Consider the following 27,192-nt stretch of genomic DNA (forward strand, 5'->3'; position numbering starts at 1 on the left):
TTTTCCTTTTGCCCCCTGTAGCCTTATTCGGAATTATTTCTGCTTTTTAAAAATGTCAGCACTTTCTATACAGATGTGTCTTGACACATCATTACTTCAGTCGTGCCAAACAGCCCTTTCAGTGTGCCAGGTCCCGTAACACTCTGCTATATATCTGATCTCTGTGATCTGTTCATGCAGCTTCACAGCTCATAGGCCAACTCTGTATAGTTTGGCCGACCACGTGTGGCGATCAGGCCGCACAACAGAGTTGGCCTTATGGGCCAGCAGGATGATAGTAATTGCAGTGGTGTGTGCTGGTACCGTTCAAACAGCTGTTCTCTTGCACACGGCATATGTATTATGTGTCACCTCTGTACTCTCTGACAGAAGTTTGTACTCAATCAGCTTTCAATCTCCGTATCCACCGACCTTGGCAGTAGAGAGTATTTTTATATTACCGACACTGCAAACACCGCCATGCTAATTAATATTTGGCTGTCCCTCAGGCCTGCCACGATCTTGGCGCAGCGCTGTTTTGAGTCAGGGGACATGTCAGCTTGTCAGCACAGTGGGTGCTGGGTTCACTCTGCTGTTTTTCTCGTTTCCTAAACGTATAATTAAGCTATTAAGATCTGTGCCTTGGTTACGTTGCCCTCTCACGCTGAACTGTTTCCTTAACCGACTTTTACAATTTGGTGTGCCGGGGAATGTAATAACTGTCATTAAAGAGAAGAGATATCATTAGTGGAAAGATGGTGTTTAATTAGAACCACTCAAAACATAAGCCTATGTACTCTGCATTGAAGTCTGCCCCAAGCAGTGTCTGAGCTACAGAGGAGCAGACCTGATCAGGCTGTGTGGAATAGTGTGTTTATGCCTATATCCACATAAATTGTGCTTTTCTGCTCTTCCTTTGGTTATACGTATCAAAATGAAGGGTCCTGCAATACCAAAGATGCATTAATTTCTAAGAAAAACTCATTGTGGAGACTGTGAGCTGTATACACTATATACATGGTGTTTAAATTGGCAGTAGCTTAGAAATGTTTCTTGCAGGGTTAGAACAGAAATACCTACTGAAAGTGTTCCACATGCTCCGTGTTTGTTTTTAATTATCTTCATAAATTATACAATACATTTCTGAATGTGCTGCAGGTTTTTTTCTTTTTTTTTTAAAGACTAGTAAACTAAAATATCAGAAAAATTTCAATGTTCTCATTGTGCCTTAAAAATTAAGCTGGTAGCGCACAAAATGACTTTATTTTATTTGTAAAGAGTGTGTCATGGTAACATTATCCACCTATTTCTGAATTACATAATTATCATTCTGTGGAACAGCATCAGGGAGACGGTTGGGTGGGTTCCTGTCAGCATACCGGCGTTTGTGATGGCGGCAGTATGAATCTCGATGCCGGAATCCCAACACCATTCAGAAGACCCGACATCGGTCACCATGGCGGTGTTGAAATCCCATCTAGGCACCATCGGGGAGGGTTAGATTTAGGCTGCGGGGGAGGGTTAGGCAGCTGGTGGGAAGGTTTGTGTTAGAGGGGGAGATGTAGAGGGGTAGACTACCTACCAGGTGTCAGAATTATGCGCTCGATTTGCCGATACAAATTAAAACATGACCGGAATTGGAGAGGCATTTTTAAAATACTGTTTTTTTCCCAATTCTCTGATGAATTGGCAATCATCGATGTCTGCTGATGATAAGATTGGCATCAGGGAATCGTCTGCCCAATGTATAACCCACATAAGTCTTAAATCAGACACTGTTGCCATATTTTGAGGTAATCTCGATGATTTACTGTACACATTTTAATTTGCTCCTGTGAGACTTCTTGCCATTTTAAGGAGTAGATTTACTAAAACTTAACAGAAAAAGTCAAGGCATTGCTGAAATCAAGCAATCGGATTCTAGCTACCACTGATCTTGAATATTGTAGAAAATGGTAGCTAGAATCTGATTGGTTGGTATAGGCAACATCACTTTTTCTTTTTAGAAGTTTTAGTAAATGAGGAAGCCTCAATGGGGAAAGTAATTTTAGTGTCCTTACTTGGCATGGCTAAGGGAAATGATAGGCTGCAGTTTCACGTGCATTGGTCTAGCCCTCAAAATGGTTCCCTCTGCTGGGAGAGTTCAGTGTGTACATATTGCAATTTCCAAGTCTGCAAGTACACTGGACTGCTCTTTGGCATTAGCAGTGGGGCTCTCCTGTATCTGTGAATTAGGAGGCGGAATATGCAAATGAGGAAAAAATAGGCACAAATGATGACTACTGGATCTTACAGCGAATACCCCTATCTGCTGTAGATTATATAGAATCCTATTTTATGTAATCCTGTTTTTATGATTATGTTTTCTGATTGCATGTAACAGATCTTTGTAATGTGTATTATCCGAATGGAAGATAGACAGTAAATAGACAGTCAATAGGTCAGCACCAGGTCGTCAACATTTATATAGTCAACATGGTCAAAGGGTCAGTACGTAAATGGACAACACAAAATAAAGGTCACCACATGGTTTTTCACGTTGGTTAGGCACTTGGCAGAGGGTTAAGGTTAAAATAACACAAAAAAGTGTTGGGCTTTTGACCCTGTCGACCATCTGGTGTCGACCAATTGAATGTTTATCTAGACACTGTCAATATTCTAGTCCACCCACGTATTTTTCCACCTAACATAAGGGATCCTGTTTGGTAAGTCAGAGACTTGAGCAAAATGTAATCGTCCAGGACTAACGCACCTTACAAGAGGACCCGTTTGAACTTCGAGATCTAATGTGAGGAAGTTATTTTGATGTTGCTAGCCTGACATGCAGAACTATTAGAAATACTTGAAGGAAACACGTGAGAGGGAGAAAAGCCCAGCATTGCACTTCTAGTGTACAGTCCTGCAGCAAATTGCTAAGCTTTGTTTCATCCATTTTTCTTAATTTCTTTTCTCTTTCAAAGCAGTTTGCAGTAAAACCAAAAACTCATTATTTTAATTATATGCGATCGCCCCATGCTAATGAAGTTTGCAACTTGCTAATGTGGGTTTCTGACTCCCTCCCCTGTTAATTAAACTTGCTCCACTCTGTGCAAGCAGGAGGTCCTAGCCAGCAGAGCATTACCCTGCCTGGAGCCTGGACTCAGTGTGTGTGAAGAGCATGCCAGTTTAACTCCTCCTGTGCCAGAGACAGTTTGCTTCCTTGGCACGGAAACCCGATTGTTGCTTATGTAGCTGTTCTGGCTCTCATCCTTGTTTCCCTGGTTTGTTCTTGTATGAGTAATTAATGTTCTCTAATAAAAGTTCTAATACAGGCGATAAATCTGTGAAAAAAATCTGGTAATAAAACTGGAAGCTATATGAATATGTAAATAATAATTTACTACTTATTCTGGAAAAAGCCTAGAGACTTTCATGGTCCCGTCTGATATATGCTATGCAGGTTACTATTCATCCCATTTTGCACAGCACCTAATGGTGTAATACTACAGGGGAGAACCTCAGCCCCCCCCCCCCCCCTCCCCTTGACTGGCTAAGCCCTATAGTGTGACACCTTGTCCACAGATGTGTCCAGCTCTACACCTACAGCTCAGATGTACTTGCCTTGCTCTGAATGGTCATACGGAATTTATGAATGGTTTCCCGGAGCCAGCCATTAAATCTATGTGCAGGTACCAGAATTAATACGGTACACAAAGCTGTGCGGATGGAATTCGCTTCTAGCAAATTGCAGCTCGATCTGTAACTTTGGTTTGTGATCAGTAATCCGACGTCTGTTCTGAAAATAAACTAGTGGTAAGATAAATGGCCAGATAACAGCAATCGTTTACTCTGTGCTTTTACTTTACATTATTACATAGTGGTTTTTTTTTATTCTTAGCTAGTTGTATTTTGTTACTCTGAAAGACAGGCCTAATATTACCTTGCAGCATTTCAAATGAGCTAGGTAGGACAATGAATGTAAACCTTATTTGAGCTTTAAACTGATACATACAAAACAAATACCATATGGCTGTATTATATACACATTATGTACACGTTGATAAGATAGTGCAAAGTTTTCTATTGGGTCTTCAGGGGTAAAAGTATACAAACACTGTCTGTATGGAGAAAAACAAACTTGAATACAATTATTAAATCCTGTATTAGTTTCGATCAGAACGCAGCGGCTTAATATTGGACATTAATCACTGTTGGCTGAATGTAGCTGGACAAGAGTAAGCCTCGGCTCTATACCTTGATGGTGTCACATAGAGGCTTCCTAATGCTTCATTTAAAAGCGCTCTTCTCTAATTCATCAAAGGCCGGCAGATTCACTCTGGAGACAGCAGGCAAATTACTTCTGCTTCATTCCGCTAACCTTGCCCACACCAGAAAAACCATTGCTGGTCCAAGCCTGAATTCACGGTGTAGGTTATATCTGTAAGAAATGGCGCTATGAGGGTTCTTATTTTATATATGTTTATGCTGTGATTCTGTGTCTTTGGCCAACGTGCAGAAACAGTCTATGACGTGAGTGCCTGTTAACATGTCATGTAGAAATGAATCCATATACTTCACTATGTAGTATCTCAGTGTGGTGTTGCAAAAATGAAATTGCTTTTACATTTTTCAATGATTTTGTTTTGATGACAAAGATTGTTGATAGCACTTGTCACGAGCGTTGAGTGAAAGAAAGATAAATCAATCTCAAGCTTTTTTTATTTTTTAATACGCAGTCATTCAAGTAAACAATACCAATGTTGTGGTCAATGAGAATTGCTCTTTAATATGCACCTGTCCACTACAAACACTAGAGGTCGCTATTGAGAGGGTTTAATCAACATGACAATTGCTGCTCATTCATGTGAGGTGCTACTCATACCTCTTTTCTCTAACGTCCTAGGGGATACTGGGATGGATTAGTACCATGGGTTATAGATCTGGTCAATTAAAGCTTGCCACTTTAAGAAATGTTAAGTGTGTGCTGGCTCCTCCCCTCTATGCCCCTCCACCAGACTCACTTTAGAAAAGTGTGCCAAGGAGCCGGGTACATTCTCTAGAGAGTTTTCCTCACGTTTCCTGCTCTTCCTGCAAGCAGGCGTGTATGTGGGCCTAAGGTTGGGCTCCCTTAAGCTTCAGATTTTGGCCCTCTCCATATTCTTCCAGAAACAATTGGCTGTAATTCCGGAAGTGCAGACACTGGCGTTTCTATAATGGGTGCAGTGTGTGCAGTGCACACGGGCCCCTACCGCACACACTGCACCCATTTGTAAAATACTTACCCCTCCGAAGTCCAGCGCCGGCGTTCTGCGCATGCGCAGTAGAGAGATCTCGAAAAATGTCCGCTGCGCCATTTTCCTGGAGATCTGCGCATGCGCAGTAGAGTCTGAACCCTCTAGTGCTCAGACTCTACGGCACTCCAGGCAGAGAGGAGGGGGCCCGACGGAGGAGGCTGAACACGGCCCTCCTCCTCTCTTAAAACGCCCCTGAGTGCAGACATTCCTGAAGGGTGTCCTTCGCATTCAGCCACCCTTTGTCCCTCCCACGGCTCCGTGGGATCTCAGTGTGGTTTGAACCTTTACACAGGGTGGAATTGAAATATCTTACTTGGAAGACTGTCATATTACTGGCTTTGGCCTCTGCGAGGTGTGTGTCAGACTTGGGGGGCCTTGTTCTGTAAGAGCCATTATTTGATTTTTCACGAGGATAGGGCGGACCTCAGGACTCGCCCACAGTTTTTGCCGAAAGTGGTATCAGCTTTTCACATTAATCAACCAATATTGGTTTTAGTACTGTCTGACACTTCGGTTGCTTCAAAGTCCTTGGACATGGTTCGGGCTTTGAGGATTTACGTCAAGGGGACAGCTCGTCACAGGAAGTCTGACTCGCTTTTGTCCTTTACGACACCTACCAAAATTTGATGTCCTGCTTCTAAGCAGTCCATTGCTCGATGGCTCAGATTGACATTCAACAGGCCTACTCTTCTGCGGCATTGCCACTACTGGGTTCTATTCAGGCCCACTTCACTAGGTCGGTGGGTTCTTCCTGGGCAGCTGCCCGTGGCGTCTCGTCCTTACAGTTGTGCCGAGCGGCTACTTGGTCAGGTTCGAACACGTTCGTAAAGTTCTAGAAGTTCGATACCTTGACCGGTGAAGACCTTCAGTTTGGTCAGGCGGTTTTGCAAGAGTCTCAGCACTCTCCCACCCGTTCTTGGAGCTTTGGGACTTCCCCAATGGTACTAATCCATCCCAGTATCCCCTAGGATGTTAGAAAAAAATCAGAATTTAACACCAAACCGGTAATTTCTTTTCTCGTAGTCCGTGGGGGATACTGGTCACCCACCTCAGTGCTTTGAGTTTTCTGCTTACCTGGTTGTAAGTTCTTGGTTGGGACTGCTGTTGCTGTCCCTATTACTGTTTGAGTTAGCGTTGCTTTCCTTTTGGTTTGGTTAGCGTGACGATCCTTTGTTCTGGTGAGCGCAGCTATCCTTTCCGGTTGTGTGTTGTTTAGTTACCTCACCGCTGTTATGTTTCCTTCTCTCAAAGTATGTCCGTCTCCTCGGGCTCAGTTTTCTAAGCGAGTCTGGTGGAGGGGAATAGATGGGAGAAGCCAGCACACGCTGAACATTTCTTGAAGTGCCGGGCTCCAATGGACCCGTTATATACCCCATGGTACTAATCCAACCCAGTATCCCCTACGGACGATGAGAAAAGGAATTACCGGTAGGTATTAAATTCCTAGTTGCCACCAAAATCCCAGATCAGACCCAGGGTTTTGAACACTGTTTGTTTAGACCCAGGTCAGACCACGGTTACACCACAATTTTGACTCTTTATATTCCTGTGTCTGCCCTGTTTGCACTGCAGTTGTGTACAGTCTTCCTGTTAGCGCTTGGATATAACATCTCTAAATATAACATCTCTAAACGCCAGTGTTCTGAGTCTCCATAGGCTTGTAACGGGACCTGGGATGAATAATCTGGGTCACCCGTTTACACTACACCATTATTTTTCTAGGACCCTTTTCCACTGAGCCGTGATTCCGGTAGTAACCTGGGTTATTGTGGCTGTGGAAACCAGAATCAGCTTTATTGGCCAGGTATACTTGCGTATTCTAGGAATTTGTCTTCGGGGGGGTGGGGGGGCCCAAGTAAAGTCACACAGATAGGAATACCGTAGGGACACAAGTTAGTTACATGTACGTCTAGTCAGTCAATGTTCAGGAGTTCAGCAGGCGGACCACTTGGGGAAAGAAACTTTTGAGGCTTCTGGTGGACCTGGCAGGGAAAGCCCTGTAACGCCTGCCTGAAGGAAGCAACGCAGTATCATTTAAGAATGGATAAGCGACGCTGTGGGTAATCCGTGTTTTATGCAGTTAAATTTGCTGTAAGCAAAGACCTTGAACGGTAATTTCACTAATTCAATTATTATGTTGGATTCCACAAGTTACTAGAATTATTGCCCGATACTTGAAGTAGGACAGATGCTAAGGTGTGCCAGATATGCACAACATTTATGTCTGTCTTGGAGTTATTCATTCAAGTTGTGATAGTATGCTGTATAATATCTGTTAGCCAGGAGTTGTGTACGTTATATCGGTGGTTGGAATACTGACCATGGCATCCCGACCATGAGAATCCTGACAGGGGGAAGGTAAGTATACTTGCTTAACCTTAGCCAACCCTCCCCCCCACAGCCTAACGCTAACCCCCCTCCCTGCAGCCTAAACCTACCCCACCCCACCCCCTCGTGGCTTACCTTTCCTGCGTGCCGGGAGTGGAACAATCAGGAATCTGCATTCCGATCATGGGATTCTGATCGGGATTCCGGTGCCGATCTTCTTAGCTGTGTTGGGAACTCGAGGTCTGTATTTTTACGACCGGATCCCTTAGTCAGAACCATTTCACATAGACAGATGGTGCTTTGCCATAAGAGTACCTCAGCTCTAACCAATGTCAAAACATTAGTGATCAGCTGATTGCTATGACTAGCGCAGTTCTATATACATGTCTGTTTTATTAACCGCTAGACTACTGATACCAGCACAAATAGAATAAGAGCTCATGTCATTGCATCGTTTTACCTTTGTCTTCACAAGTGCTTTTACTTGCATCCACCTACTGTGCAGCAGGACATTGTATTCGAAATGTGTTAAACCGCTCTTATTAGGGCTGCCATATTTGTGAAGAGAACAAAAAAGCTCACATTGTCCTACTAAAGTGTGATGTGGTAACGACGGGCAGTGCTGCAACTTCTTTACTCCTCCTTATTTCGAAGGGAAGTAAGCATTATGTGTCCTTCATCTGATGCACCAAGTTGCCTTGGCCGACCACTGCGTCTACGCCGGTCATCAGTGTTGCCGGTTTCTTTGTGCTTCAATGCTGAGAAATATAGACAGGTTCTTACCCATCATGCTATAGCAGCAGGAAGGCCCCAAATTTATTCTGCAGTGGGACAACAACTCCAAGCATACAGCCAATGTCATTATGAACTATCTTCAGTGTAAATAGGAGCAAGGAGTTTTGGAAGTTATTTATATAACCCCAACAGAGCCCTGATATCGACATCATTGAGTCTGTCTAGGATTACATGAAGATCTGTGGTTAGTTCTCAAAGATGTTTGGAACAACCTCCCTGCCGAGTTCCTTCAAATACTGTGTGCAAGTGTACCTGGAAGAATTGATGCTGTATTGAAGACAAAGGGTGATCACACAAAATATGGATTTGTTTTAGATTTCTCCTCTGTTCATTCTCTTTGCATTTGTGAATAAAAATAAACTATTAACACTTCTATTTTTAAAAGCATTCTTACCTTGCATCATTTTTTCCACACCTACCTAAAACTTTTGCATAGTACTCGTATATAATTCTCGATGGTTCCCAGGATTCCTGAGCAAAGCAGGTTGCAACATTTTACAGCTGACAGGAAAGAGGAGAAGGTGATAAAACACTAAAGTGTATAAATATTAATAGTGTGTTAAATTGGATGTATGTATACAGCAGATTTGTTTTTCTTTTTAATTAGCAAGACATTACCAGGAGCATCAGTTTCCGCATTACATCTTGCATTTATACAGCAATTACAGACTAGACATGGTATTTATAATATGGTTTTACTTAGCCCTACTGACCGTGGTGTATATATCGTTACATATACTGTGTGTATTTACAGTACCATGCAAATGTTTTCAGACCCTTCTCCAGTTCTCTCATTTTACACCGTAACAAACATCTTCATAAAATGAAAGAAAAACCATATGATCTTCGTGTAACTTTATTTTCTTTGTTACATAAGCTAAAAGTATTTACACTTACGGAAACAATTTTAATTGTAGGATTTGTTACTCAGTAAAATGTAAATTGATTGATTGATTAGTCTTACTACTTTTGCAAGGTGCTGCTTGCGTGTCTGTATATTGTTTATATGGTTTGGGTCTGTGATGCTGGTCGTTGGGATGCCGACGGTCAGAATACCGACCGCTGCATCCCGATAGTGAGAATCCAAACAGTGACAAGGTAAGTAGACTTACCTTTCCCCAATGCATCCCTAACCCTCACTTTCCGCATGCTAAGCCTAACCGCTCCCCCTCCCACAGCCTAACCCTAACCCAGGGCTGTCTTTTCGTATGAGCAGATTTTCCTGCCCTGGAGCTGCTTTCCACTCTCCCTTATTCCCTGGCTGAGACGCTGGGCGCCATCTTAGCTATAACTGCGGCTGGTCTCAGGGACTGCAGGGCAAGGTCTCCCTTGTAAAGCCGCCTGTCTACAGCTTTGTGACTTTACGGACACTTAACTAATCTACATGTCTTTATACAGACAGTGTTAGTTAAGAACAAGTGTACCTGTTACAGAATATATTGTACGAGTATTCTGATACATACCTCCGGTCTAGGACTGCGCGGTGTTATATACTGTATATACAGTGGGGCAAAAAAGTATTTGTACAGCCACCGATTGTGCAAGTTGACCCACTTAAAAAGATGAGAGCGGTCTGTAATTTTCATCATATGTACACTTCAACTGTGAGAGACAGAATCTGAAAAAAACAACAACTAGGAAATCACATTGTATGATTTTTAAACAATTTACTTGTATATTCTTGTGGAGAATAAATATTTGGACACCTACCAAGCAGCAAGATTTCTGGCTCTCACAGACCTATTACTTCTTCTTTAAGAAGCTCTTCTTTCCTCCACTTGTTACCTGTATTAATGGCACCTATTTGAACTGGATATCTGTATAAAAGACACCTGTCCACACCCTCAAACAGTCAGACTGCAACCTCTCCACCATGGCCAAGACCAGAGAGCTGTCTAAGGACACCAGGGACAAAATTGTAGAGCTGCACAAGGCTGGGATGAGCTCCTCGACAATAGGCAAGCAGCTTGTTGATTATAAAAAAATGTTGCGATTATAAAAAAATGGAAGAAATACAAGATCACTGACAGTCTCCCTTGACCTGGGGCTCCATGCAAGATCTCACCTCGTGGGGTATCAATGATCTTGAGAACGGTGAGGAATCAGCCCAGAACTACGCGGGGGGACCTAGTCAATGACCTCAAGAGAGCTGGGACCACAGTCACAAAGGTTACCATTAGTAACACACTACGTTGTGATGGATTGAAATCCTGCAGCACCCGAAAGGTCCCCCTGCTTAAGCCAGAACATGTCCAGGCCCGTCTAAAGTTTGCCAGTGACCATCTGGATGATCCAAAGGAGGATTGGCAGATTGTAATGTGGTAAGATGAGAGCAAAATCGAAGTTTTTGGTAAAACTCCACTCGCCGTGTTTGGAGGGAGAAGAATGATGAATGGCATCCCATGAACACCATACCCACTGTGAAGCATGGGGATGGAAACACCATCATGCTTTGGGGCTGCTTTTCTGCAAAGGGGACAGGACAACTGATCCGTATTAAGGAGAGGATGAATGGGGCCATTTATCGTGAGAATTTGGGCAAAAACCTCCTTCCCTCAGTAAGAGCATTGAAGATGGAACGTGGCTGGGTCTTCCAGCATGACAATGACCCCGAACACACCGCCCGGGCATATAAGGAGTGTCACCGTAAGAAACATTTCAAGTCCTGGAGTGGCCTAGCCAGTCACCAGACCTCAACCCAATAGAAAATCTGTGGAGGGAGTTGAAAGTCCGTGTTGCCCGGTGACAGCCCAAAAGCATGACTGATCTAGCGAAGATCTGCATGGAAGAGTGGGCCAAAATACCTGCTACAATGTGTGCAAACCTGGTCAAGAACTACAGGAAACAATTGACCTCTGTAATTGCCAACCGAGGTTATATTACAAAGTATTGACTTAAACTTTTTGATTGTCCAAATATTTATTTTCCGCAAGAATATACAAATAAATTGTTTAAAAATCATACAATGTGATTTCCTAGTTTTTTTTTTTTTTCAAATTCTATCTCTCACTGTTAAAGCGTACCTATAATGGAAATTACAGACCTCTCATCTTTTTAAGTGGGTCAACATGCACAATTGGGGCTGTCCAAATACTTTTTTTGCATATATATATATATATTTATTATTGTATACTAGTCCAGTGCAGTTTTATTGTCATAACTAATAATTATCTGCATTGTCACTGTGACTGTGTGTGCTTGTATCTGTTGTGTGAGTTTCACTTTCAGTGTTTCCCAGATATATCTATCACTATATTCTGTACCCTAAGGGACTTGGTGCGTCAGGGTCAATTATATAGTGCGTCACAGTATATAACGATTACATGTATTATACTGTGTACTCAGTCACCTAATACCGGATTTATTCACTCGTGTGTGCTGGGGACTCAGTCACATACTACAGAATTTATTAGCTGGTAGTGTACTCTGTCTGGCTTTATCGTACTTATATGCTCTATTGTTGCATTTACTGAAATGTCTAACAAAAAGGTCAGTAAGTCCGGGGATGCTCCCGCATCATGCAGGGCATGCACCAAGGATCTACTTGAGGGGGAAGTGGTATATGATGGTCTATGTAATGTGTGCCATACCTCTCCCAGTCAGTCCGCAGCACCTGCAACCAATCAGGAGCCACCCTGGGCTAAGTTCTCAACCTTGTTGGGTACTCTGGTGGACAGTCTTACGCCTACTATGGGATCACCTGTGCCACTACAGTCACAAATTGTCCCTATGGGTAATCCGCTTTGGGTGGATAATTTGTCTAACCAGTTGCAGCAATTAAACCAATTTTTGGTTAGACATAAATCTGCTATAGGTCACACTCGTGTCCCTGGGTCATCTAAGCGGGCTACTACCTCCTCACAATCCATGCATCTCTCAGAAGTTTCTTCTGATGAGGATGGGGAACGAACTCTCCTGTCAAACACCGAATCAGATGCTTCTGATGAGGAATCTTTACAGGTTGATGTCCCTGACTTGGTGGTTGCTATTAGACAGATCCTCCAACTCTCTGAAGATGATGAGGATTCCACTACGGTGTCTAAGAAACCTGACAAGTTTAAACGTCAGAAGGTAGCTAAGACTCTCTTACCACATTCTGACCATTTAGTGGACATACGCTGAGAACCCTGGTCTGAGCCAGGGAAGAAATTCACCTTACCTAAATGGGCCTTAGCTCGATATCCTCTCCCTGCAGCGTTATGTAACAAGTAGGAAAACCAACCGCCGGTGGATTCTCATGTCACCAGTCTAGTGGTATCTTCTACTCTGCCTTTAGCTACGGTCACCTCACTAAAGGAACCGACAGATTTCAGGCATCCCTCCACATGTTTATCTATTTACTCCCTAACGTGCTGTACATAGACCCACTATAGCAGCCCCCTGGGCTGCAAAATTTATTGAAGCATGGATTCAGGCATTGGAGGAAGAGCTACCCGATGAATTAACTGACAAGGCCTTACAATATCTGTCTCACATTACCACCACTGCCTATTATATTCAGGTGGCGTCCTGAGGCAGGTGTGTTGGCGGCTAAGGCGACGACTACGTCTGTCCTAGCTCGCCGTATTCTGTAGTTGAGGTCACGGAAGGTGGACCTGGACTACAAAAAGACGTTGGAGGTACTCCCTTTTAAGGGAGACATCTTGTTTGGGGAAGACCTAAATAAAATTGTCTGATTTAGCGGCTGCTAAAACAGCATCTCTCCCAAATCCTACTCCCTCTGCACAGAGGGCAAAAGGTACCACTTTCATTCCTTTCGGCCTCATGGGAAAGCAAAAGGTCAGGCATACTCTAGACCACAGGTTCTCAAACTCGGTCCTCAGGACCCCACACAGTGCATGTTTTGCAGGTCTCCTCACAGAATCACAAGTGAAATAATTAGCTCCACCTGCGGACCTTCTAAAATGTCTCAGTGAGTAATTAATACACCTGTGCACTTGCTGGGTTACCTGCAAAACATGCACTGTGTGGGGTCCTGAGGACCGAGTTTGAGAACCACTGCTCTAGACAGTCTCGTGCTACCAAAACCACAAAGCCCATGACAAAACAGTCCTGGGTGGCCCGTCGGCCTGCTTCTAAACAAGACAAGCCTTCTCATGACGAGGCGAGCCTCCCACTGGGGGATCCCAGAGTGGGGGATCGACTTCTACAGTTCATCCAGGCCTGGTTAAAGACCTCTTCAGACGTATGGGTGCAGGAAGTTGTCTCTCACGGGTACGCAGTCTCCTTCAAGAGACGTCCGCCTCGCCAGTTTTGCACCACGGATCCGTTAAAAGCGCAAGCTCTACAAATTGTTGTGGGTTCCCTCCTGGATACAGAAGTGGTGGAGCCAGTTCCTTTGTCCCAGAGAGGCAAAGGATACTACTCGACCCTGTTTCTAGTTTCCGAAACCCAATGGGTCTTTCCGGCCTATACTCAACCTCAAATCATTGAACAAGTTTGTGAGAGTGTCCAAGTTTCGTATGGAAACGCTGCATTCAATTGTACTGGCCATGGAACCCGGAGACTGTATGGTATCCCTGGATATACAAGATGCATACCTGCAAATACCTATTGCCATGTCACATCAGCAATATCTGCGGTTTGTTATTGGCAACATCCACTATCCGTTTCAGGCTCTGCCATTTGGACTGGCTACGGCCCCTCGGATCTTCACCAAGGTTATGGCCATGATGACGGCTTCTCTGTCGCCAGGGAATCCGGATCCTGCCGTATCTGGTCGACTTGCTGATTCTGGTAGACTCCCACGATGTCCTTCTCGGTCATCTACAACTGACATTAAGCTTCCTACAAGCCCACGGATGGCTTATCAATTGGAAGAAGTCCCTGCTGGTCCCAGCTCAGAGCATGGTTCACCTGGGGGCACTGCTGGACACGCACAGTCATTGGCTGTTTCTGTCTCCATAGATGGTCCTGAAGCTTCAGGACAGGATAAGATGCTTCCTTTGTCGTCCCAGAGTGTCAATACTCTCGGCAATGCAAGTACGCTCAATTTCGTTCCTGCGCTCTGCAGAGGTTAATCCTTTCCAAATGGGATGGCCTACCTCATCGGATCAGGTCTCATATGATCACTTTGACTCCGGAGGTTCATCAGTCACTGACCTGGTGGCTTCAGGATCAGCAATTAAGCAGGGGCCATCCCTTCTGGATCCCCGACTGGGTCCTGCTGACGACGGATGCCAGTCTGAGGTGATGGGGCGCGGTGTTGGAGCAACATTGTTTTCAGGGTCGGTGGACCAAGGAGGAATCACTCTTCCTGATAAACATTCTGGAGTTGCGGGCAGTGTTCAATGCATTGTCTCTTGCCCTGCCCCTAGTAGAGAACAGGCCTGTTCCAGTACGGTCAGACAATGCCACCACGGTGGCATACATCAACCATCAAGGCGGCACTCGAAGCTGCATGGCAATGTTGGAAGTGTCAAAGATCCTTCAATGGTCGGAACGCCATCTGCCAGCAATATCGACAGTGTCAATTCCAGGTGTCCTCAACTGGGAAGCGGACTTCCTCAGTCATCAGGATGTACACGCTGGAGAGTGGAGTCTTCATCCAGAAGTCTTTCAACTCCTAGTGGACACGTGGAGCCTACCAGATGTAGACCTGATGGCGTCTTCACACAATCACAAAGTTCCGGTCTTTGGATCAAGGACCAGGAACCCTCTTGCAGCGTTTGTGGACGCACTAGCCATTCCATGGAACTTTCGGCTGCCTTATGTGTTCCCTCCAGTGTCCTTTCTGCCCAGGGTACTGCGGAAGTTCAAGCAAGAAGGAGGAATACTACTTCTAGTCTCTCCAGCGTGACCCAGACGGCATTGGTTCTCAGACCTGCAGGGTCTCTCGACAGAGCGTCCTCTTCTACTTCCTCAATGACTAGACCTCCTCGTACAGGGCCCTTGTCTCTACCCAGACCTGGCCAGGTTGGCTTTGACGGCGTGGCTCTTGAAGCTTCACTCCTAAGGGCAAAAGGATTTTCTGATGCGGTCATCCAAACTATGTTGAAGGCCTGCAATCTGGCATCTGCCCAGATCTATTACAGAGTCTGGAAATCTTATTTCACCTGGTGTGCTGATAAGAATTATGATGTTCACATATTCAAGACATCCAGAATCCTGGCTTTCCTACAACAAGGCCTGGACTTAGGCCTTTGTCTGGCCTCCCTCAAGGTTCACATATCTGCCTTGTCGGTGTGGTTTAAGAGAAAAATTGCGTCTATACCTGACGTTCATACATTCAGGGTGTATTGCGGAGTCAACCTCCCTATGTTTCTCCTGTGGCTCCATGGGATTTGTCTGTTGTCCTTAATGCCCTGCAAGATTCTCCATTTGAACCTCTTGAGTCAGTGGACCTTAAATGGCTTACGGTCAAGGTCCTGTTCTTATTGGCTAGTGCCTCTGCCAGAAGGGTGTTGGACCTAGGCGCTTTATCCTGTCGTCCACCCTTTCTGATATTTCATCGTGACAGAGCAGTTCTTAGAACTCGCCCTGGTTATTTGCCTGAGGTGGTGTCATCTTTTCACCTTAATCAAGAGATTGTGGTTCCAGCCTTCATCTCTTCTGAATTGTCCTCCAAAGAACGGTCTTTGGATGTGGTACTGGCTCTCCCCATATACGTGGAGAGAACTGCCTCTATTAGGAGGTCAGATACCCTTTTTGTACTGTTTGGTTTCCACAAACGTGGCTGGCCTGCGAATTAGCAAACCTTGGCCAGATGGATTAGAATGGTGATTGCACAAGCTTATGTACAGGCTGGTCTTCCAGCTGCTGCTGCTATTAAAGACCATTCTTTTTTTTTTTTTAAATTCTTTATTTGTGTGTGGTTAAACAAGGTAGACAGGCATTACAGAAGCATGTAGGACAGATGGTCGAAGAACCAAGTGTCCACCAGAAAGCACAGTTTTCAAATATATAACTAGAACAAGCAAAAAAATGAACAATGGCAAATAATCATGAGGTTAGGGGGGATGGGAGACGGGGGGGGGGGGGACATAGGGAAGGGAACCACAGTGTATCCTACGCACAGTGTCTGTCCTGGGGTGATATAAGCACGAAAAAGAGGGAAAGACAGGTCCAGGAGAGACGAGAAGAGGTGACAGCGAAGAAAAGAAGAAGAAACAGGGATGAGAGAGAAGAGAAGACAAGAAGAAAGACAGGAAAGTCGGAGCTACAGGCGGTGCCCATGGGCCCTCGGTAGGGTCTAGGAGGGAGAGGAGGGAGGCGGGGGTCTACGTTCAGCGATGAGCCAGGGGGCCCAAACCTGCTCAAAGATATGGCCCCGGTCATGGAGGTAGTATGTAATCTTCTCCATAGATGCAATATGCCATATTTTAGTTTTGAGGGACATGAGGGAGGGCGCAGAGGGGTTCTTCCAATTGAGGGCTATCAACGATTTTGCCGCTGCTAGGATGTGCGCAACCAGTTTTTGGGAGAATTTGGTAAGCGTCAAGGGAGGGTAACATAGCAAAAAGATCCATGGATCCCTCTGCACGGGGGACTCCAGGAGCGAGTTAAGGAGGGAGTGGACCAGGTTCCAGAAGGGGGTGATGGACGGACAGGTCCACCATATGTGTAGCATCGTACCCTTAGCTCCACAATTCCTCCAGCAGTTAGGGGAGGAAGACGGAAAGATTTTGTTGAGCCTGTCAGGGGTGTAATACCAGCGATAGTAGATTTTGTAGGCCATCTCCTTAAAAGCAGTAGCAATAGAGGATTTAGCTATCCCGAGTCTCATGTCCTCCCAATCCTCACTCGCCGGGGGGGGGGCCCAAGGTCACGTTCCCAAGCGAGTTCGTGGGGTCGGGAGGTAGAGAGAGAGGAGTCTAGTAAGAGAGAGTAAAGTTGGGAGATCAGGCCTTTGGAGAGGTGGGAATTAATGTATAGGCTTTCAAAAGGGGTGAGGGCCCGGAGTAGGGAGGGAGAGGGTAGAGAACCTAGGAAATGGCGGATTTGTAAAAATTGGAAAGGGTTAAGCGAGTGTGAAGGGGCCTTCTGTTGAAGAACAGGTAGGGACAGCCATTGGCCCCGATCGGCAAAATTAATCGGGAATTTAAAGCCCAACGTCATCCATAGGCGAAATCTCGTAGTCGAGAGTCCTGGGGGGAACATTGGGTTTTGCCAGATAGGGGTCAAGGGCGAGGGGGTAGTGGAGAGGCCCATCTTCAGAGAGAGGGAGTCCCAAATTTTAAGGTTAAATGTGACGGTGGAGAGGAGCTTGGAGGTTGGGGCCGGGAGGCAGGAGGGAGACCCCATAAAGGGGTCATGTCGGAGAGACCAACGAAGGCTGCCTCAATGTCCAACCAGGCTGTAGATCCCGGAGGAGCATAAGAGGTGACAATATGAGACAGGTGGGAAGCCAAGTAGTATAGTTTAATATCAGGGAGTCCTCTACCGCCATCAGAGGTTGGTCGTTTCAGGGTGTTTGCGGCGATGCGGGGGGGTCTATGATTCCAGATGAAGCGTATGAGGGCTCGTTGGATAGTCCGGAGAAAGGAAGCCGGAACTGCTACAGGAAGGGTCTGGAAAAGATAAAGCCATTTAGGAACAATGGACATTTTAACCGCTGTGATCCTACCCAGCCACGAGATGAACAGGCTGTTCCAAGAAGACAGGTCAGCGAGTGTTTTAGTGAGGAGAGGTGGAAAGTTTTTCCGGAAGAGGGAGTCATAGCGGGGGGTTAAGTATATCCCTAGGTATTTAATCTTGGTGGTCTGCCATTTAAAATTGAAGGAGGCACGAAGGGATTCAGCTTCCCGGAGTGGGACATGAAGGAGCATAGCCTCAGACTTAGAGTAATTAATCTTGTAGCCAGATATGAGGCTGTAAGAATGCAGGATTGAAAAAAGATTTGGGAGTGAAATGAGGGGTTGGGTCAACGAGAGTAGAACGTCATCAGCGAAGAGAGAGATTTTGGGGTCAGTACGGCCTACGTGTATACCATGTATGTTTGGGTGTGCTCTGATTTGAGAAGCGAGGGGCTCGATGATGAGGGCAAAAATTAGCGGGGAGAGAGGGCAGCCCTGACGTGTACCATTTGAAATGCGGACAGGAGCGGACGGGATTCCATTGATTAAAACCGTGGCAGAGGGGGCGGAGTATAGCCCCAGGACCCCAGTGAGGAAGCCACCAGACAAGCCGTAGGCCTCCAAGGCGGCTCTCAAGAAACTCCAGGAGATCCGATCAAATGCCTTTTCAGCATCTAAGGAGAGCATAATGGCGGGGGAGCCCCTGGAGTTCGAGATATGTATAAGGTCAATAGCACGTCTGGTGTTATCCCTCGCCTGGCGCCCCTGAATGAACCCCACCTGGTCATAATGGACAAGGGCAGAAAGATACGGGTTAAGACGGTTGGCTAGTATTTTGGCGAAAATTTTTAAGTCCAGGTTCAGGAGGGATATTGGTCGGTAGCTGGCACAGTTGAGGGGGTCCTTACCCTCCTTGGGGATCACCACTATTCTAGCCTCCAGCATCTCAGGTGGAAAGGGGTCGCCATGGACAATCCTATTAAACAGGGACTGGAGGTGGGGGGAAAGAAGATCGGAGATTTTTTTGTAGTAGAGAGCCGTGAACCCATCCGGGCCCGGGGATTTACCAGTTTTCTGCATAAGTATAGTCTGTGCAATTTCCTCCACCGAGATCTCACTGTTAAGATGGTCCATGGTGTCTCGGGGGAGTTGGGGCAGGTTGGCCGCTGAGAGAAAGTAGGTCAGGGTGAGGTGGGGAGGGAGAGCCGCGCGAAGGGGTTGGGAGGTTGTAGAGGTCAGCGTAATAGGATTGAAAGGCAGCCCTAACGGCGTTGGGGTCGTGAACAAGCTGATTAAGAGAATTTCGGATGGAGATAATATTGGTTTTGGCTCTCGTAGAGCGGAGTCGTGCCGCCAGGATCTTGTCTGCCTTGACTCCCTTCTCGTAGAAAGACTGGCGAAGCCATTTAAGACGTTTGGCCACCCGTCTGGAGAGGAGGAGATCAAGTTCCGCTTTAACCGTACGGAGTTCAGACAAGACTGCCTGATCGGAGGACGCCTTATGTTGGGTCTCAAGTGCGTGGAGTTTGATGGAGAGTCTATTAAACTGGGTGAGGGATTGTTTTTTTGGTTTTGGAGGCCAAGCTGATGATGTGTCCCCGAAGAACCGCCTTGTGCGCCAGCCAGAGAGTGGGCCTAGAAATGTCAGGGGAGTCGTTTAAGGCAAAGTAGTCGGAAATCGTATCCCGAAGGTGGGAACTTGTATCCGGGCTATGGAGTAGGGAGTCATTAAGACGCCAAGTCATGGGGCGAGGGCGGGAGAGCAGTCCCGAGAGGTCACAAGAGATAGGGGCGTGGTCAGACCAGATCAGGGGGTGTATGTGGGCTGCGCGGAGGTTCAAGGCAAAATCGTGGCTGAGCAGGATCATATCAATGCGGGAGTAAGAATTATGAGGGGCAGAATAAAAGGTATAGTCCCGAGCAGAGGGGTCTTTTATCCTCCAAGAGTCGTAGAGAAGCTGGGATCGCATGAGGCGGAGGAGGGATCGGGAGTGACGAGAGTCAGAGGGGGAGGTAGTAGGGAGGGAGGGGGAGCGGTCTAACTTCGGGTTCAGGACCGAGTTAAAGTCCCTTGCAAGAATGAGGTCGCCTTGCCGGACTTGGGTAAGGAGGGTATCCAATTTTGTGAAGAATGAGTCCTGCTGCTGGTTAGGGGCATAAATGTTGGCGAGGGTGCATAGTTTGTTATTAAGTTTCCCCACTAAGATAAGAAACCTGCCCTCCTTATCAGCATGGGAGTCCAGAAGCTCAAACGTGAGGTGGCGGGCGAGTAGAATCGCGACCCCACGTTTTTTGGCAGAGTGGTCACAGGCATGGAAGGAGTCGGGATACGGTTTACATCGCAGAGCGGAGTGGGAGCCGTGGAGGAAGTGAGTCTCCTTGAGAAAGACCAGATCGCCCTTGTGACGTTTGAGGGAGTCAAAGAGCTTACCTCTCTTCTGGGGGCTGTTCAGGCCCTTCACATTAAAGGTGAGTACTCAAAGACCCATGGGCAAGCCATAAAGAGGTAGGCAGAAGAGAAGAGGCGTAGAGCACCGAGAGTAAAGGAAGAAGGAAAGGAGAAGGAAAAGAAAGGGAAAAAGCAAGAGACACTGTAATGTGAGGGAGGGAAGGAAGGAGACCGGGAGGGTAGGTGGTCGTCCGGCAGTAGAGGCCAGGACCAGTGGTGCTGACAGGGGGGAGGGGTGCTAGGTGTCTGGAGGGCACCTAGGTCAGCAAGAGGGCTCGAAGCCCTAAGGGGGCGTGGGATGGAATCCAGAGGGTGGATCACCAACCGCATAGCCATAGCCAGGAGGCCAACCTCCCCCGGGGGAGCCTGAGGGAGGAAACTGGAGAGAAAGCGTGAAAGAAGGACAGACGGAGCGCCAACTCCAAGAAAAAAAGAAGAGAGGGGCAAGGAGCCGAGAAGGAAAGTAGACAAGAAAGAAAGAGAAGAAACAATTTACCATTACTCTACCTAAAGGCAAATAAACATGTCAACATTGTAGCAAGAGGAAACAATCAAACAATCGTGAACCATTTAAGGGATCGGGAGAACAGGATGCAAGAGTACTAAAGTGAAACTTCACCCCAGATGGGGGGGTCGACCAGGGAAGGTCACAACAATTACAAAAAAGCAATAAATCAAGGAGCTGGAAGTCCATCAGGGAACAGGAGGTGGAACCGCCGAGGTTGCTGACACTGGAGTCGTGAACCACTCAGATCGAGGAGGCTGAGGCGAGTATTGCTGTGTCCGCGGCGGAGGGCGCTGAGTAGAGACATCTTGTTCAGTGTTGTGGATACCCAGCTTGGACAGCAGTGCTTGAGCCTCGGGGGGATTCCTGGCTGTAAGCAGCTTCCCCTGATGCCACACCAGGATACGGAAGGGGAAGCCCCATCGGTATTTAACGTTATGACGGGAAAGCAGGGAAGTGATGGGTTTAAAGTCTCTGCGTTTGGCCAGGGTGAGCGGGTAGAGATCCTGAAAGATCTGCAAAGGGACATTCTGGAAAGTCACGGATCCTATCCGTCGGGCCTCCCTCATAATGGCCTCCTTTGCAGTAAAATAATGTAGTCAGAGGATGACATCCCTGGGTTGGGAGGAGTCTTGGGAGTGAGGACGAAGGGCTCGGTGTGCTCGGTCCAGGAGGAGGTGTTCTTCAGGGGTGTCAGGTGACAGAAGGGCAAAAAGACGCTTAAGGTAGAGGTCCAGGTGAGCCGCCTCGACCTCTTCAGGAATGCCCCGTATCCTCAGGTTGTTTCTCCTTGCCCTATTGTCTTGGTCCTCATGCTCCTCCCTCAATTGGGCGACATCTTGGCGGAGTTGGTGGAAATCGGTCTCGACCGTTTGTTGGAACGTCACCACCTCTTCCACTCGGCGTTCAAGTTGGTCCGTCCTGGAGCCGATGTCGGCAATGTCGGATTTCAGGGAATGAAGAGCCTGGACGGAGGTTTTAACATCCCGGACCTCCTTAAGGAGGGAGAGGAAGTCTCTTCTGGTGAGGGGTGTAAGGTCATCGGCTTCGGCCTCAGAGTCCAAGGAGCCCTGGGGAGGGTCAGGAGCATCGGGCCTGTTCAAGGCCGGGGTGTTCCGTTTAGTGAGGAATGGTGTGAGGTCGGAGCCCTGTGACTTTTTGCTGCTCCTGGGCATCGTGAATATATAAGAAAGAGGGTGATGAGCAGGGTGTGAAGTAGAGAAGGCGCTCCGGCAGCAGAGCTCAGGACCGGGGGGGTTGAGGCGAGAGCTCTAGTGAGACATCATGTCGTGGCTCGCCGAGCGAGGCAGGTGGCCCAGGGCCAGGGGGCTCCGGCAGAGGGTCCCCACGATCCCGGGGAAAAGCCAGGCAATCAGGAGCAGTATGGGGCAAAAGCTCTCTGGTGTAGTTGGGGTCCGGACACGGACCAGCCAGTGGCCGGGGTCACACCAGGGCCAGACAGCAGGGGCGGGCCCGGTTATATTGGGGGGCCCACAGGGAGCGGGAGGAGCAGGAGGGCGTAGAGCCTTGCGGGGCTGCGCCCAAGCAGTGAGAGATCTCAGACCCCAGAGGCTAGGCTGCGGGCGTCAGAGGGGTGCAGCAGGGGGCTCAGCAACCCAGGGTGCGGGTGTAGTATGGGAGTGCAGGCAATCAGGGGGGCAGGGTGTGCTGAGCTCACCAGAGAGAAGCCACACGGGAGTTGGGGGGTCCGGCCGGGTCACCTGGCGGGCTGGTACTGCAATGAGGGCACACGGAGCCGGCACCAGACCGCGGGCACAGGGAGGACGGGCCCACGTACCTTTCGGCGCCACAGCCAAGGCCTCCGGTGAGCAGTGTCTGGAGGACTGCTGGAGAGGGATGTCTTTCTCCAGACGAAGGGGCAGGAACAGCGGCCAGGCTGTGCGGATCCCGGAGCGCCCTTTGATACACGAGGGGGAAGATGGCCACCGCCGCCGGGAGTCCGGGGTCCGTGCGGCCGTGTCCGGCCAGATCACCAGGCTCCCCCGGGCGCGAAGACAGCGGGTCCTGAAGTGAGGCTCCGGGTGCCGGGCGCAAACCCCCCAGCGGAGGCTGCACGGAGGGCTGCTGCAGACGTCCGGCGCCGCCGGGCGGAAATTGAGGCCCCGGCTTCTGGGTATCGGACAGGCCGCAATCCGCAGGAGCCGGTATACCGGCTCCCCGACTCCGCGGCCGCAGTCCACCCTTAAGCGGGGGGTACACAGTAGTGGGGGACGGTATTAGGAGGGGGGAGAGGCACGAGGGGGGAGGTATGGGGATGATAATGTGGCGGCAGCAGAGGAGCTCCCTGTCCGTGCTGCCACCTCGATCTGGCTCCAGGCCACGCCCCTCCATTAAAGACCATTCTACTCGATCTCTTGGGCGGCCCGCTGGGGCGCGTCCGCGGGACAATTGTGCAAGGCCGACTACGTGGTCCTCAGTGAACACGTTCATTATGTTTTATGCCTTTGATACTTCTGCCTCCCAGGATGCTTCCTTTGGACGCCGGGTTCTCATACCCGCTAAGGTGCGTCCCCTCCCTTGAGGAACTGCTTTAGGGCATCCCAATGTATTCCCTGTGGAACACAGTGTACCCTGCTGCAGATAAGGAGATTTATGGTAGACTTGCCATTGTTAAATCTCTTTCTGTGAGGTACACTGGGTTCCACAGCGCGCCCACCCTGACGCACCTAGCTTCTTTGGGGTTGTATGGCATTAGCTGCTGGTCCCTTCTCCTGTCGTGAGAGTGTGGTTGTATGTCTCTAACATCTGCCTTCTCTTTAACCTGCTTCTGCATTGGACTGGTTAACGAATCTGAGCTCACAGTGCCTGGAGGCGGGGTTATAGATGAGGCCCCTATGCATCCTGGGACAGCTAAAGCTTTAACCTGTTTGTGCCTGGATCAAGATCCATCTCTACACCCTGATATGTTCCCTGTGGAACCCAATGTACCTCGCAGAGATTTATTAATGGTAAGTCTACCATAAATCTCCTTTTCCTTGACAAGAATAAAGAATTTGTGCGTGCCCAGAAAGGGGGTGTGGCTTTTCAGGAAAAGACTACCTTATACCCCAGTTTTGCAATCTGCACGACCAGACATTGGCCACCACAGGAAAAAAATAATTCCGATTCATGCCCTTATATTATTTGCCATTTTCCCTCCTTACAGTAATGCCCCTTACACAATATGACACACCGTAATGCCCATTTCACATTATGCCACACACCATAATGCCCATTTCACATTATGCCACTCACTATAAGGCCCATTACACATTATGCCATACACAGTTATGCCCCTGACACCGTTTTATGCTTCACACACAATAATACCGCTTACAAATTATGTCCCACAATAAGGCTTCTAATTAGTTTTAATTTACCTGCTTGTTGTCAGGGATTTCATGCTCTTTGTCAGGGGCTTCGTGCATGTTACCAAGGATTTTATGCTAGTTGCCAGGGGTTTTCTGTCATGGTCGTTGCCAGGGGTTTCATGGGATGCATATTTTGCATTTTTGGGTGGGGCTTTACACAGGACGCAGGCAGGCACCCCCAGTGCTCCCAATATATGGCAGAGTAAGGTTCTGCAACACTGTTCCTGATGACTGCATTTTTCAAAAGAGCTTCAGGAACAGTGTTCCGGACCATTCCGCCACAAATATAGCCCTGGTGCTAATACTGTAAACTTTACTTTTCTGTACTAAATATAGATTTAAAAAAAAAAACCTAACTAACTGAGCTATGTCTTTTTTTTATTGTGAGTGAGCAGTGAAGCCTATTATCCCTCTGATGGTGGTTTTCACTCACAACCTCAGAAATTGACCTACCAAGCTATCCTGTTATTGTGCCTCCAGAAGTCTCGAGTGGGGACTTCTCTCTGGTGGTATGGCAATGGCAGTCATAGTCTAAAGACCAGCAAGATTCTTCTGGGAGCATTCCGCACGGAGAGCACACACATGAAATTGGGGTATTCAGCAATCATCTCCATATACAATACATAGAAACAAGTCTATGGGGTAACAGACCATGATGGAGGCAAATGGTGCCATCTTTTGTTTACGCCGTCTTCTGTGTGCATAGTGCATTGCATACCGATAAATGATCCCTGTACATGCTGATATTTCCTCCACGTGTTCTTCTTGTGCGTCATTGGCGTATCTGGGACAGGGGGGCCCATACACACACACACACACACACACACACACACTGCAACCATATTGTCTTACTTACGTTTCCGGAGTCCCAGTGTGAGGCGCAGCAGCCATGGCAAAATGGCCACCGTGCATGCGCAGTACTGAGTTGTCTCGGGAACTACAGGCAGCCGCAATGTATCTGGAGACCTGCTCATGTGCAGCAGACTCTGTCACAATGCCAGAGTCTTCTCTGCTGTGGATTGGAGGGGGTCCACCCAACGTCTGCACACGGACCCCCTACTCCATTGTGCGCTCTGTGTGGAAAACAGCATACACACTTTGTCCTTATACACCTAGTCTCAATACACCATGTTGCATGCCAGGTGGTGACGCATCATTAAATTTTTCTCTCTTTTTCTCGAATGTGCGTCTTAGTCACAATCGGATGCAGCTGTAATGCTTTATAAGGCTGCAGTGATTAATTTGTTATGCTACACTTGTATATCTGTGTGCGACTGATTTTTGTATACGAAGCACAACGAACTTGATGTGAAAAAGGTCGTGGCTGCCACATTGTTACCCTTCGTATACGGATTCAGTGTCTCGGTCGCACACAGATTTTCAAGTGTAACATATCATATGAATCCGTGCAGCCTCATAAAGTGGTTTTGTTGCATCACATTGTGATTAAGAAGCACATTCATGTTAAAAAGACACTTGTCGCAATCGGTCGCATGGGACCTGGCATACCGAGAAGGGATATTTGGCGTGATTGCAGCAGAAGTGTATGAGGACACAAATGTATCGTATACAGAAGCTGTCCTCATTCATAGAGCCTCAATACGCCACACAGCACGAGATGCCTGATGTGAGTGAGCTACCAAGTCCCTTGCAACTTTGCAAACGTCTGTCGGGTTTTTTTTTTGTGTGTGCCAAAAAAGTGTCTTAATTGCAACACGATGCAACTAGGACGTAGGAGGAGACTGTGCTGGTTAATTTGATCTGCGACAATTTTATATTGTGTGCGACTGAGTCTGTATATGGAGCAGAACAGAATTTGCATTGGAAATAATATGCGGCTGCTACATACAGATTGAGAGACTTATTCGCACACATATATACAAGTGTCATATATCAAATCAATCAGCACAGTCTCCTGGTGCATCCTAGTTGAATTGAAACTGCAACCAAGATGCATTTTTGGGCAAATAAAACCTAAAAAGACACAGGATGCTAGAAGATTCTCATGCGACCTGACTTGCCGAGAGGGTCTGCTTGGTGTGTCTACATCAAAATGTATGAGGGCATACGTATCTGTATGCTCCTCTACATGAGCCCAAAGCTACCATACATTGATGTCAAGAGTACAGTAAGATGGACATTCTTCCATGGTGTCTGCGCTTACTGCATTTAATTATGGGACAATGGTGGTAGTGTTCCCTCTTTTGCTTAGAGATGTGCGTTATTTATAGTCGTCATTTGATTCAATAAATAGAATCCAACGTGCTACAAGAAAGCAGTAAAGTACATGTACATTCTTTTTGATAAAAAAAAAAAAACATTTTAAAATGATTTTATTCATGTTCAGCATGTGGCCATTGTGTTGGTGGTGCTTCAGAACACATCATATCTCCTCAAGTACACATCAAAGTGCACGGAACACAAATGTCTTTTTGATGTGCTTTTACCTAATAGCAGTACTCCTTTCTTGAGTCCTGTAAGTGCTGTTACTTCTGTATCTAACCACGTTCATACAAATCGTTATCTGATTAATGAGACTAAAGGCAGATCCCCTGTAATATTTTATTTTTTGGGAGGTTCGAATATTTTACAGACAATATCTAGGTCGACAGGTTTAAATGGTCGACATGGTAATGGTCAACAGAGCTTTTAATGGTATTTTTATAAAAAAAATGTCATACTTGGGAATAGTAACCGAGCGAAGAAAGCCATGCAAGGGAACTCTGTACACTTATTGGGGTTCCTTGTGCTTTGATGGTGAAAACGACACACAAAAAATAGATGTCAATCTTTTTTGTGTCCACATTTTGCCAGTGTTGACCTAATGCATAGCGACATTTTGTCAGTGTCGACCGAATGTCTGTCAACCTAGACATTTTAGATCTTCTATACCACACCTGATTCCCCCCAGATTGTTTCCCCAATACATACATTACAGATTTGTTTCAGTGATCTGCAGACTTTTTCCATCCAAAGT

The 27,192-nt window shown here is 47.1% G+C and overlaps 1 protein-coding gene across 2 annotated transcripts in view; it reads left to right on the forward strand.

Moving 5' to 3' along the window:
- Positions 1 to 27,192, forward strand: part of DPH1 (diphthamide biosynthesis 1) — a 552,655-nt gene that overhangs the window by 203,131 nt on the left and 322,332 nt on the right. The gene's annotated exons all lie outside the window — the stretch shown is intronic.

The sequence above is a fragment of the Pseudophryne corroboree genome, chromosome 2, assembly GCF_028390025.1.
Source record: "Pseudophryne corroboree isolate aPseCor3 chromosome 2, aPseCor3.hap2, whole genome shotgun sequence".
Lineage (NCBI taxonomy): Eukaryota > Metazoa > Chordata > Amphibia > Anura > Myobatrachidae > Pseudophryne > Pseudophryne corroboree.